Source organism: Trachypithecus francoisi, unplaced genomic scaffold, assembly GCF_009764315.1.
Source record: "Trachypithecus francoisi isolate TF-2019V2 unplaced genomic scaffold, Tfra_2.0 Lachesis_group7, whole genome shotgun sequence".
Lineage (NCBI taxonomy): Eukaryota > Metazoa > Chordata > Mammalia > Primates > Cercopithecidae > Trachypithecus > Trachypithecus francoisi.
In genome coordinates this window covers 77,838,119-77,850,458 of record NW_022681472.1, presented here as the reverse complement: position 1 = coordinate 77,850,458, position 12,340 = coordinate 77,838,119, and the positions used below count along the sequence as shown (strand labels likewise).

General features: G+C 46.9%; 1 protein-coding gene across 3 annotated transcripts in view; it reads right to left on the bottom strand.

Annotated features, from left to right (window-relative positions):
* Positions 1 to 12,340, bottom strand: part of ZHX2 (zinc fingers and homeoboxes 2) — a 191,035-nt gene that overhangs the window by 30,503 nt on the left and 148,192 nt on the right. The window lies entirely within an intron of this gene.

Below are 12,340 nucleotides of genomic sequence, written 5' to 3'. Positions count from 1 at the left end.
ACACAGGCTGAAGCCAGCACCCCCAGTTTGAATCCTGGCTTCATCACTTACTAGGAGTCTACTCTTCTCTGGCCACAGCCTTGTTGCCCACCTCACAACCCCCAAACCCACATGCAAGCCAGAGAATACCAAATGCTGCATGTTAATTCACCATGGCCAATCTCAGTTCCTGCAGCTGTAAAATGGGGTGATCCTTCACCTGCAGAACTGGCCCGAATGGAGACCTCTGACACTGGTATGTTCTGGGACTAATCACAGGGTGACTTTGATTAGTAAGCTAGTGGGAGTGGTGAGGGGATTGGCAAACTGATGTTCAGAAGGACTGCTCCACCCCTTCTCCCATCAGACCCTGTTTTCCTCCACAGCGCCTCTCAGCGGCCAGCCGCTATATCAGGTGCTGCGCACTTTCGCTAGCTCATCTCACCTGGTCACGCCACTCTGAGATTTTTTCTCACTCATCTTTTGTTCCTACCTCTCGAATTTCCTATGTAACTGTTACAATATGAATTTCCCAACTTTGCCTCTCTGTTTTAGTAGATTTTGCCTTGTTTCTTGCTGAGATCCAGCTCATCTTTTCCATCTCCAAGCATCTCTTTGCTTTCCAGTTGGTTAGGAGGAGGTAGTTGGTCTCCCTGTTAAAAGGCTAATCCTTCTACCAGGCCTCTAGCTCAGCACTCATGGGTTCTGTCAACTCCTGTCTCCCTCCACTGGGTCCCCTTCCCTTTGGGTTACAAACATCTCAGGTTGCCGTTTCCATAAAAAGGCAAACAAAGCAAAGCAAAGCAAACATGAAAAGCAAGGCTAAATCTCTCATGACAGCTCGATTCCACTACCATCTACACATCATTATATCAGCTCCTTCATCCCATGGCAGAGGTGAAGAGCTCAGGCTCCTGAGTGAGAGACGTGCCTTCGAGGTCTGGTTCCACGCCACGGGTGAGAGATCCTGGACAAGTTCCACCAATCCTTTGAAGCCTCAGCCTTTCTGTTTGTACCATGGGGATGAAAATGGTAGCCACATCAAAGGGTGGCCGAGAATATCCAGTGAGCTAATTTGAGTATATTTGATTCTGTGCCTGATCCTTGATGAGCTTGGAGCTCACAACAGAGGGTACCTGTTGTTAAAATGATTTTACCGTCAAAATTCTCAAAGGAAGTTTATGATTACACCTGCTCACCGCTTCTCTTACTGCATGCTTTGCCCCTCACCTCTGTGGATTCTGCCCTCCCAGCTCTGTTGACAATTTTATCTTAAACTGCCAAATATATCCCCCATCACTGACTCTGCAGGGCAAACTGTCATCCTCAAAACACCCCTACTGGCTGCTCCTTCTTGATCTCGATCCTTCTCCTTCTCCTTCTCCTTCTTCTTCTTTTTTGACAGAGTCTTGCTCTGTTGCCCAGGCTGGAGTGCAGTGGTGTGATTTCAGCTCACCATAGCCTTGGCCTCCCGGGCTCAAGCAATTTTCATGCCTCAGCCTCCTGAGTAGCTTGGACTACAGGTGCATGCCCCCATACCTAGCTACTTTTTTTGTATTTTAGTAGAGACAGTGTTTCACCATGTTGCCCAGGCTGGTGTCAAATTCCCGAACTCCAGCAATCCACCTGCCTCAGCCTCCCAAAGTGCTAGGATTACAGGTGTGAGCCACCATGCCTGGCCCCTCGGCTTCCTCTTCTGTTTTTCTGTTCTCAGTGGGTGCATTGCCATGCACTTGGCTCTTCTCATCCCTCTCCTCTCCATCCTTCTTGGTGAACTCATCCATCCCAAAGATCTGCTCATCCTTGCAGATATCTACCAAACCAACCTTCCTAGCCCTGGCCGCTCCTCTCCAGAGCCCCAGACTTTCCTTCCCAGCTGCAGGCAGCTGGCAAGAAGACAGGAGGGACTAGATGATTCGTAACTGGACAAAGGCTGGAGTGGCCATTCTCCACTGAAAGCTTAACAAAGTCAGAATAATTTATGAAAACCAGGAAACATAAGCTAGGCATGGTGGCTCACGCCTGTAATCTCAGCATTTGGGAGGCTGAGGCGAGCGGATCACAAGGTCAGGAGATCGAGACCAGCCAGGCCAACATGGTGAAATGCAAAAATTAGCATGGTGGCACATGCCTATTGTCCCAGCTACTCAGGAGGCCGAGGCAGGAGAATCTCTTGAACCTAGGAGGCGGAGGTTGCAGTGAGCCAGGATCTTGCCACTGCACTCCAGCCTGGTGACAGAGCCAGACTCCATCTCAAAAAAAAAAAAAAAAAAAAGAAAAGAAAACCAGGAAAAATAATACATGAATAAAAAAATAGATGATCCGGCCAGGCACGGTTGCTCATGCCTATAATCCCAGCATTTTGGAAGGCCGAGGCAGGTGGATTGCTTGAGTTCAGGAGGAGCTCGAGACCGGCCTGGTCAACATGGTGAAACCCTGTCTCTACTAAAAATACAAAAATTAGGCAGGTGTGGTAGTGGGCACCATAATCCCAGCTACTCAGGAGGCTGAGGTGGGAGAATCGCCTGAGCCCGGGAGGCAGATGTTGCAGTGAACCGAGATAGTGCCACATCACTCCAGCCTGGGTGACAGAGTGAGACTGAGTCTAAAAAAAAAAATAGATGATAGATGATCCAATTCCACTTGGAGAACAAGGTCTACTCATTTATCCCCACCAGGAGAAGGGGAAACGTGGCAGCAGCTGAGCTGGGTGGCTTTAAGAGTCTCTTTCAAGTGCATGCCATGTGCATCTATGATCACCACTGGGGGAAGGAGTAGGGGTTCTCACATAGACTTCAGATTTAACACATCTAGAATCGAGTTCATCACCTGCTTCCAAACCCTATCTTTCTGTAATGCTCCTTATTCCAAACAAATGCTCCAGTGTCGACTTAGTCATTCGGGCTGGAAACTGGGATTGCACTGGCTCTTCCATGTCCTCCCCATCCTGGAGTCTGCTATGCCCCAGGCCTTCCTGACTCTGCTTCCATGAGGTCTCCTAATTCTTCATTCCTCTGCCCCAGGCCCTGCTCAGGGGCTTTCCTCCACAGCTGCAGTGAGTGCCGCACCTGGCCTGAGCCCTGGGCCTCCCCGGCTGGATGCCGGCATTGCCGATCTAGTGCCCTTTCCCTCCTCCTCTGGCAATGACCATCCAGTTTTTCTAGAGAAAGACCCCTACACATGCCTGGCCCATTTCAAATCCCCAGCACTGCACATGTGACTTGGTCCTGCCCAGTGAGAACATCATTGCCTCCAGGAACAGTGAGTGATTAAGGAACAGCCCGATCCAAGTAGAGCAGTCAGAATCAGGGGGATTCCATTCTGGAGTGTTTACTGGAACCCTTGGGAGAATGAATGTGCTCCTTTCTGGTGGAGTTGCTAAGGGCATTGGATAGAAGCCAAGAGGCACCAGAGGCTATCTCGCCACGATGGAGGAGAGCATGCCTGGGTGCTGAGCTGAAGGCTGAGTTGAGAGATGCAGAGAACCAGTCCTGATGATGTCCCACTGAATCCCACTGAGCCCCAGTCCAACAGACTCACAGATTTTTCCATGGTGTCAATTTGTTTAAACCAGTTTGATGGGGTTTTCTGTCACTTGTAACTGAAAACATCCTGACAGACACAGTTTCAGGCCAGCCTCCTTGCTGCCACCATTCCTTTCTAAAACAGCAGTTCTCAGCCTTTTCCTGCCATGACAGCATGGTTGCTGGGATGCCTATTTGTAACATTCTCTCAGGGTCACCTGTCATCCTTGTTGGGTTGGTTCTAACCTCACACCATTCCCTCTTCCTTAAGAAAGATTCTCAGGACATGAGTGGGATGACATTTTAATAGGAATAACCTTGTCTATCCAGTCCTTGCCAATCAAGAAAAGTAAGCCACTCACAAACTTCAAGCCTTTATTTTTAGCAATAGATTGCTTACTGCCCCATACCTCACAACCGATGCCATGACTGAACATCATGTTTCTAAACATGAATCTGATCACGTCATCCCTGTCTTCAACACCTCCCTGCACATTCTGGGAGTGAGCTGTGAGAGGCACTCATCGCCAGTAATCTGCATCTTACCACCCTGTTGCCTTCCTCAAACATTCCTGGTGTTTTAAAAGGGATCTACAGCAGAAGATCTGTTTTTTTTTTTTTTTTTTTTTTTTTTTTTTGAGACAGTCTCGCTCTGTTGTCCAGGCTGGAGTGCAGTGGCTGGATCTCAGCTCACTGCAAGCTCCGCTTCCTGGGTTTATGCCATTCTCCTGCCTCAGCCTCCCGAGTAGCTGAGACTATAGGCGCTCGCCACCTCACCCAGCTAGTTTTTTGTATTTTTTTAGTAGAGACGGGGTTTCACCATGTTAGCCAGGATGGTCTCGATCTCCTGACCTCGTGATCCGCCCGTCTCAGCCTCCCAAAGTGCTGGGATTACAGGCTTGAGCCACTGTGCCCAGCCTTTTTTTTTTTTTAGAAATAGAAATATAGGCCGGGCGCGGTGGCTCAAGCCTGTAATCCCAGCACTTTGGGAGGCCGAGACGGGCAGATCACGAGGTCAGGAGATCGAGACCACCCTGGCTAACATGGTGAAACCCCGTCTCTACTAAAAAATACAGAAAACTAGCTGGGCGAGGTGGCGGGCGCCTGTAGTCCCAGCTACTCGGGAGGCTGAGGCAGGAGAATGGCGTGAACCCGGGAGGCGGAGCTTGCAGTGAGCTGAGATCCGGCCACTGCACTCCAGCCTGGGCGACAGAGCGAAACTCCGTCTCAACAACAACAACAACAACAACAACAACAAAAAAGAAATAGAAATATAAACATAGCATAGCTCAGGCATTCATTTGTTCGTTCGTTCGTTCATTCGTTCATTCATTCATTCATTCTCGAGTGCCTGCTATGTGCCAGGCGCTGCCTTAGATACCCAGGGAGTAAGGTATAAGAATCTTGCCTTCAAGGAGTCCACCATCCAGGAGGGGAGACAGAAAGTAACCAGGAAACAAAGAACTTATAGTGGTAATTGCTATGCAGAGAGGTTTTAAAAATGATGTGATGGTGACAAAAAAGTTACTTTTGGCCAGGCACGATGGGTCAGCCTGTAATCCCAGCACTTTGGGAGGCTGAGATGGGCAAATCATGAGGTCAGGAGATCGAGACCATCCTGGCTAACACGGTGAAACCCTGTCTCTACTAAAAATGCAAAAAATTAGCCGGGCGAGGTGGCGGGCGCCTGTAGTCCCAGCTACTCAGGAGGCTGAAGCAGGAGAATGGCGTGAACCTGGGAGGCGGAGCTTGCGGTGAGCCGAGATCGCACCACTGCACTCCAGCCTGGGCGACAGAGCAAGACTCCATCTCAAAAAAACAAAAGTTACTCTCAATGGTATAATCAGGGAAAGCCGCTTTGAGGAGAGGGTATCTCAGCTGAGATCTACATGTGAGGAACAGTCTTGAGACACTCGTGAGTGGCAGTGAAAACAGAGGAGGAGGCTCACTGGCGACCTGTGACAATTTTATGTTCACTGCAAATACTTTTCAAATTATTCAGTTATTATTTAAAATTCACATTCTCCCCAAAGATACTTTTTTGAAAAGTCTTAAAAAGCTTCACTGAAATGTACTTTTCCCTTTTCAACATGAAAACAAAGCTCCTCAATGGTTTTATAATGGAAATAAGCTTTTCTTTCTCCTACTTAAGACAATTCAGGAAGAGATAAATATGAGATAAGAGCTTCAAACAGATTAAAAAAAAAAAGAGAGAGACAGGAAAAAGTCATCTGTGAGCCCAGATCAAATATTAGAAGAAATTTTAATCCCAAATAATAGTTGTTATAAAGTGGATAAAAAACTATAGCACACGGCTTTTTGAAGTAGTCAAAATGATGCACTGTCTTGACAGCTTATAAAAAGAACTTTGAGGCTGGGTGCGGTGGCTCACGCCTATAATCCCAGCACTTTGGGAGGCCAAGGAGGGTGGATTACCTGAGGTCAGGAGTTCAAGACCAGCCTGGCCAATGTGGTGAAACCCCATCTCTACTAAAAATACAAAATTAGCCGGGCATGGTGGTACACGCCTGTAATCCCAGCTACTTGGGAGGCTGAGGCAGAAGAATTGCTTGAACTTGGGAGGCAGAGATTGCAGTGAGCTGAGATCGTGCCATTGCACTTTAGCCTGGGCAACAAGAGTGAAACTTCATCTCAATAAATAAATAAATAAATAAATAAAAAACAGAACTTTGCACCCAAATGTCATGCTCCATCTTTGATGGGAGAAGCTGATGGAGAAAAGCCAGAATCAATAAGGTCCATAGGGCACTGGAGTGGGAAGACTCTTAGAGGTGACCTGCGCTATTCATTAGTCAAGGTCAACCACAAGATTTGGGAAGGAACAGAATATAAGTACGGTGAGAGGACCTTCACCACCATTACAAGGTGTTTGTGGCCTGTCTGGGCAGGTGAGTGAAGTGTCTTCCAGAGGTGGCTGTCTGTTCTCAATGTCAAGGTCAGGGTGTTTTAGACTGCACTGATTCTTGAGACGTCAGTTGAGTGGGTAAGTCCATTAGTTTTAGAATCAGTACAGAATGGTTTGAATTGCAGCTCTATCTGACACTTCCAGTTGTAGGAGGTTGGCAAGCTACATGGCTTCTAGATTTGGTTTATTTATTTATAATAAATAAACGTATCTGTAGCTAATGACCACCTCATAGGGGTATGAGGATTAAATGGTATAATGCTTGTAAAGACTCCATTATAGTGTCAGGTACCTGCAAATGTGCAATAAATGGCAGCAATGTTTATGATGACTCAAGGGCAACCCCAATAGATTGATTGATTAATTAATTAATTAATTAATGTAGCCAAAGTCTCACTATGTTGCCCAGGCTGGTCTTGAACTCCTGAGCTCAAGTGATCCTCCCGCCTTGGCTTCCCAAAGTGCTGGGATTACAGGCGTGGGCCATTGTGCCCAGACCTAGATGTATTGTAAACCTGAAATTAGTGTGTGAGAAAGAGTATGATAATGAGGCTAATTCGATCCATTTGAGGAGATGGAGGTAACTCATGACGCTACATCCTGAGCCAGGAAAGTCAGGAAATTGTCTTTGTATGTGCATCTACCTGTTTCAAATCATAAATCGATCACATTGTAACACCATTACTCTCCCTCTTTCTCTGAACAATAATCTTGTTTTTTTTTTTTTTTTAAGCAGTAAGATTAAGACATATTTTGAAGCAAAGTAGCTTTATTATTTTTTCAGTTAATTCCTGATGCTATAGTCTTCTCCCAGGCAAAGTATTCTTTCTCTGTGTGGAAAGAATCATAATAGCTGCCACCATGTATAAGCACACGCACCTACACGCCCACAAACACGGAAAACCAGGGCTAAGAGAAAAGTGATGCGTTTCTGAAAGCAGAAAAAAATATCTTGGTAAGACAGAAAGAAGAAAGAATCAATTCTGGTTTTATGTGTCACATACGTAAATAAATAAGGCACTATCAAATGTTTAAGACAAGCCTGCTCTGATTTACAATCCATCAAATTCTGCTATCAAAACATTTAGAGAGGCTGTGAGACTACAGGGATTTATAATATCGACAATTCCTGGCGTCACCTTTTCATTTCCTTCCTCGTGGGTGATTCGTGCACACTCCATCTTCCTGGAGCCAGGAGAGGAATGAGATTTCTCTGCTCCCCAGGCACGGATCAGGGCGAGACACGGCTTTTCAGCAGTTCTGAGGTTCTGTCTGTCAGATCTTTCTCCATTCTACCCTCCATCCCCGCCTCCAGGACACCCTTTGCAGCTTTCCCTTGAACCCCTTTCATCTCTACCTCGAAGAGACTTCCCTTTATCTCAAAGCCTTGGATAAAGGGTGAAGGTTTACTCTTATTCTGTGATAGAATGTCCTCCACAAAGCCATTCACTGAAGCCAGTTAAATCCCAGACAAAAACCACTCAGATGCAAACCACATCGAGAGGCTGTGTTTCGGCATCTCTTTGCACAGGACCCAGGGTGTGGTAGGCTGAAAAATGGTCCTCAAAGATATCCAAGTCCTAATTCCTGGAATCTGAGAATCTTACTTTGTACGGCAAAAGGGATTTGGATGGTGTGAAAAGGGACTTTGACGGTGTGATTAAGGATCTTGAGATGGAGAGATTATCCTGGATTCCCCATGTGGGCCCTAAATGTAACCACAAGTGTCCTTATGAGAGGGAGACAGGAGGTTTCTTTTTGAGATGGAGTTTCACTCTTGTCACCCAGGCTGGAGTGCAATGGCATGATGTCAGCTCACTGCAACCTCCGCCTCCTGGGTTCAAGCGATTCTGGAGGCAGGAGTTTTGACTACAAAGGAGAAGGCAATGTGATTATGGAAGCAGACGTTGGTGTGATGCGCTTTGAAGATGGAGAAGGAACACAGGTGAACACCAGAGGCTGTAGAAGGCAAGGAAACAGATTCTCCCCAAAGACTCTAGAAGGAGTCAGCCTGCCAATACCTTGACTTTAGCTCAGTGCATCTGATGTTTGACATCTGATCTCCAGAAATTTAAGAGAATAAATGTGTGGTGCTTTAAGCCACTAAGGTTGTGGTAATTTCTAACAGTGGCCATTGGAAACTAATACAGTGGTCAAGCTGAGCTCGATTTGCAGCCTGTGTCGTTCCTCTTGCTCCACGTCTTAGGAAGCTCCTCCAGCAGCCCTGGAGAAGCTGAGCTGCTGTTTCCTGGGAATGGGCAGTGAGCTAGAACTCCCAGCCTGAACCCATAAGATTCAGAAGGCCAAGATCTGCTGTTGTTCTCAGTTTCCACAAAATTGCCACAGTTAGGATGATGACTGCCTCTGCTCCACATTTGAAAATGCTAGTCTTTAGAGAGACACGCACCAGCTCATACCGTCCATGCCACCTCCAAATTAGGTCCACATTTCATCTAGTGCTCTCATTTCCCACTGTGACTACCCCGATCCAAGGCACCATCATCTCTCATCTAGGCCTCCTGCCTGGTTTCTCTTGGGCCCCTGCTCATTTCCTTCTCCCATTCATTAATCCTCCAGAAAGATATTTTAAAATCAGAAATCACATCTGCTTAAATATTCTGGTGCTCAAGCCACATCCTAGACCAATTACATCAGAATCTTGGGGTAGGGCAAGGTATCGGTAGGTTTTGAAGTTCCCTGGGTGATCCCGATGGGCAGCTGGAGTGAGAACCTCCTGAAGACTCTGACACCGCAGCGTGTAATGACGGGGTACATACAAGACTTACACCCTCGGCTACACACCCCTGTGTAGAACCTCTGCTTTGGGAGGTGAAGGATCTTACTTTGAAGCTGCTGGAGCTAAATCTGTCTTTAAGCTGAACTAATAGATATTTTTCTTTTTATTTCCTAGGGCTGTAATGAGGATCAGATGACATAAGGAGTGCACCATTATCTACCTGCTCTCTCCCCTCTCTCTCTCTCTTTCTCCTTTCTGTCCTGTCTTCAGTCTTATATGAGATGAGTGTCCTGTAGTAGGTTCTTCTGCAGGCCTAAGGCTAATGGGAAGAAACATGAGGCCTATTGCACAAACTCTGGCCCTTCCCACGCAGGCAACAGTGTACGAGCCCTGCATAATACTCGTGACTCCTGGAGGCTGCAGGCAGGGAGCCTCATGCACGACTGTGTCCTAACACAACAAAACAGCTTCGGTCAGGCAGGGTGAAGGCCAGGCGAATTATGGCTGCAAGTCTGGACCTGATGTTGTTGAGCCTCACTCATTTTATAAAGATCAGAGAGGTATCATGGCCCATGCAAAGGTACATAGGCTAGGGGGTTACTGGCAGGTGACCTCCGACAGCCTAGTGGAAGACGTGCCCTATCTGGACCTGGAACAGCCCTCAGGCCAGGGAGGCCTCCTATGATAACACCAGGACCAACTTTGGGTCGAAAAAGGGATGGTTCTGGTTGACCTTCCTGGTGTGATGTCGTGGTGGATGGACCAACAAGTGGTGGGTGCCAGTGTGCCAGCCAGTCCCCCTACTTCCCAGGGGTCTGACAATATTCCCAGCACCCCCATCCTCCCATCCTCCATCTTTTAGATGGTCTCTCAGGCTGGACACAGTGGCTCACACCTGTATTCCCAGCACTTTGGGAGACCGAGGCAGTCAGATCACCTGAGGTAAGGATTTGAGGCCATCCTGGCCAACATGGTGAAACCCTATCTCTACTGAAAAAAAAAAAATTAATATTAGCCAGGCGTGGTGGCAGGTGCCTGTAATCCCAGCTATTTGGGTGACAGAGCAAGACTCCATCTCAAAAAAAAAAAAAGTCACTCAGGACACGTGTGGGATGTACCAAAAGGTGGGAAGGGAAGGTCCTTCGTAGGATCACCTTCACCATGGAGATAATAGAAACTAACACGAGATTGCTGTGGAATCAAACAATATTGATTGAAGAAAAGTGCACAATGCCACTTGGTATATAGGAAATATTCAATAATGTTAACCAACAAGATAATAATGATAGTAATTGTAACAACCACAATAAAAATAATAGGATGTCCTATCTTTATGTAAAACCCACCTTGTCCCAAGTCAAGATGATCACCTGGCTTCCTCATTTCCTTTCCCAAACCTGTAGGGGCACCAAGCTCTGTCACTCAGGTTGGCAAACACAAGAGTCACCTCAGATACCCCCTGCTGGCCCAGGGTGTGAGGCCTTAGCTCATGAGTTGGTTTATCTCCTATAATCTGAATCTAAGCTCTGTCGTCATTTGTTCGTAACATTCCAGATGACTCCACACTAGTCCCAGCCATCCTGACACCTTGCCTAGATTATGGGAATCAAATGACTTTCCTTCCTTCCCAAGTCTCTCCATCCCAATTTGCCCTGTGCCTGCTGCCAGGCAAATCTCCCCTAAATCTCTGATCATACCCATCTCTTCTTTCAGTAATGATCTGTGCTGGCTCCCCATTCTCATTGAATTCTATCCCAACTCATCTCCCAAGACATAATTCCAAGGCTCTTCCCAAACCTCACACACTCTTCTCCCTGAACACTCTGCCCCAAGACCCACAGGCTCTTTGAATGTCCCCTACTTCTCTCTGCCAAATATTTTTTGATGATTTGTCAGCCAGACCCCTGGTGTAGGCACTGGGGACACAGTCGTGAACAAAACAATCCAGTTTCCCTCGATAAGCCAGTATTCTCAAAAGCAAGGTTGTTGGGTTCTTATCCACTCATGAGTGGTTCCTCTATTCATCTAACAGATATTTGAGCACCCATTAAGTGCCAGCTTCTGTCCTGGTGGGAATGGGGGAGATACATGAGATGGAGCCTGGCTTGGAGCTGTCCTCTTGAAGCTGAAGTCTAGTGGAGAAAAAGAAAACAGAAGTACTGATAATGCAAGTGTGCTAGGGCCAATTTTAGGGGCAGTATGGAACTTTATGAAAGTGGTGAGAGGAGAGGGGAAGCAGGAACTCAGTAGTGTTTACCCTGAGGGCAATGGAGAGTGGCACAAATTGATAAGCATTTCAGAAGCCACCAAGTTAAATCCCCCTGTGCCTGGTGTTCCCTAGCTTGCCTCCAGTGCTCTTTCTGGATTCCTATGAGTTTGATTTCTAATGCAATGGGATCTTTATCTGCCAATATGGTTTGGCTCTGTCTCCACCCAAATCTCATCTTGAATTGTAGCTCCCATAATTCCCACGTGTGTGTCATGGGAGGGACCCGGTGGGAGGTAACTGAATCATGGGGGTGGGTCTTTCCCGTTCTATTCTTGTGATAGTGAATGAGTCTCATGAGATCTGATGGTTTTATAGAGGGGAGTTCCCCTGCACAAGCTCTCCTGCCTGCTGCCATGTAAGATGTCCCTTGCTCTTTCACCATGATTGTGAGGCCTCCCCAGTCATGTGGAACTGTGAGTCAACTAAACCTCTTTCCTTTATAAATTACCCAGTTTTGGGTTTTTTTTTTTTTTTTTTTTTTAAGATGTAGTCTCACTCTGTCGCCCAGTAGAGTGCAGTGGCACAATCTTAGCTCACTGCAACCTCTGCCTCCCCGGTTCAAGCGATTCTCTTGCCTCAGCCTCCCAAGTATCTGGGATTACAGACATATGCCACTACATCCGGCTAATTTTTGTAAAATACAAAATGTTGGCTAGGCTGGTCTCGAACGCCTGACCTCAAGTGATCCGCCTGTCTCAACCTCCCAAAGTGCTGGGATTACAGGCATGAGTCACTGTACCCTGCCTGGGGTATGTCTTTATTAGCAGCCTGAGAACAGACTAATACAACACTATTTATCGATTCATTCTCTATGTCACCAGCTAACCCAGTCCCAGGTGCTGTACTAGCTTGTGAGGCTACAAAGAAAACACATAATCCCTGTGATGGGCTGCATCGTGGTCCTC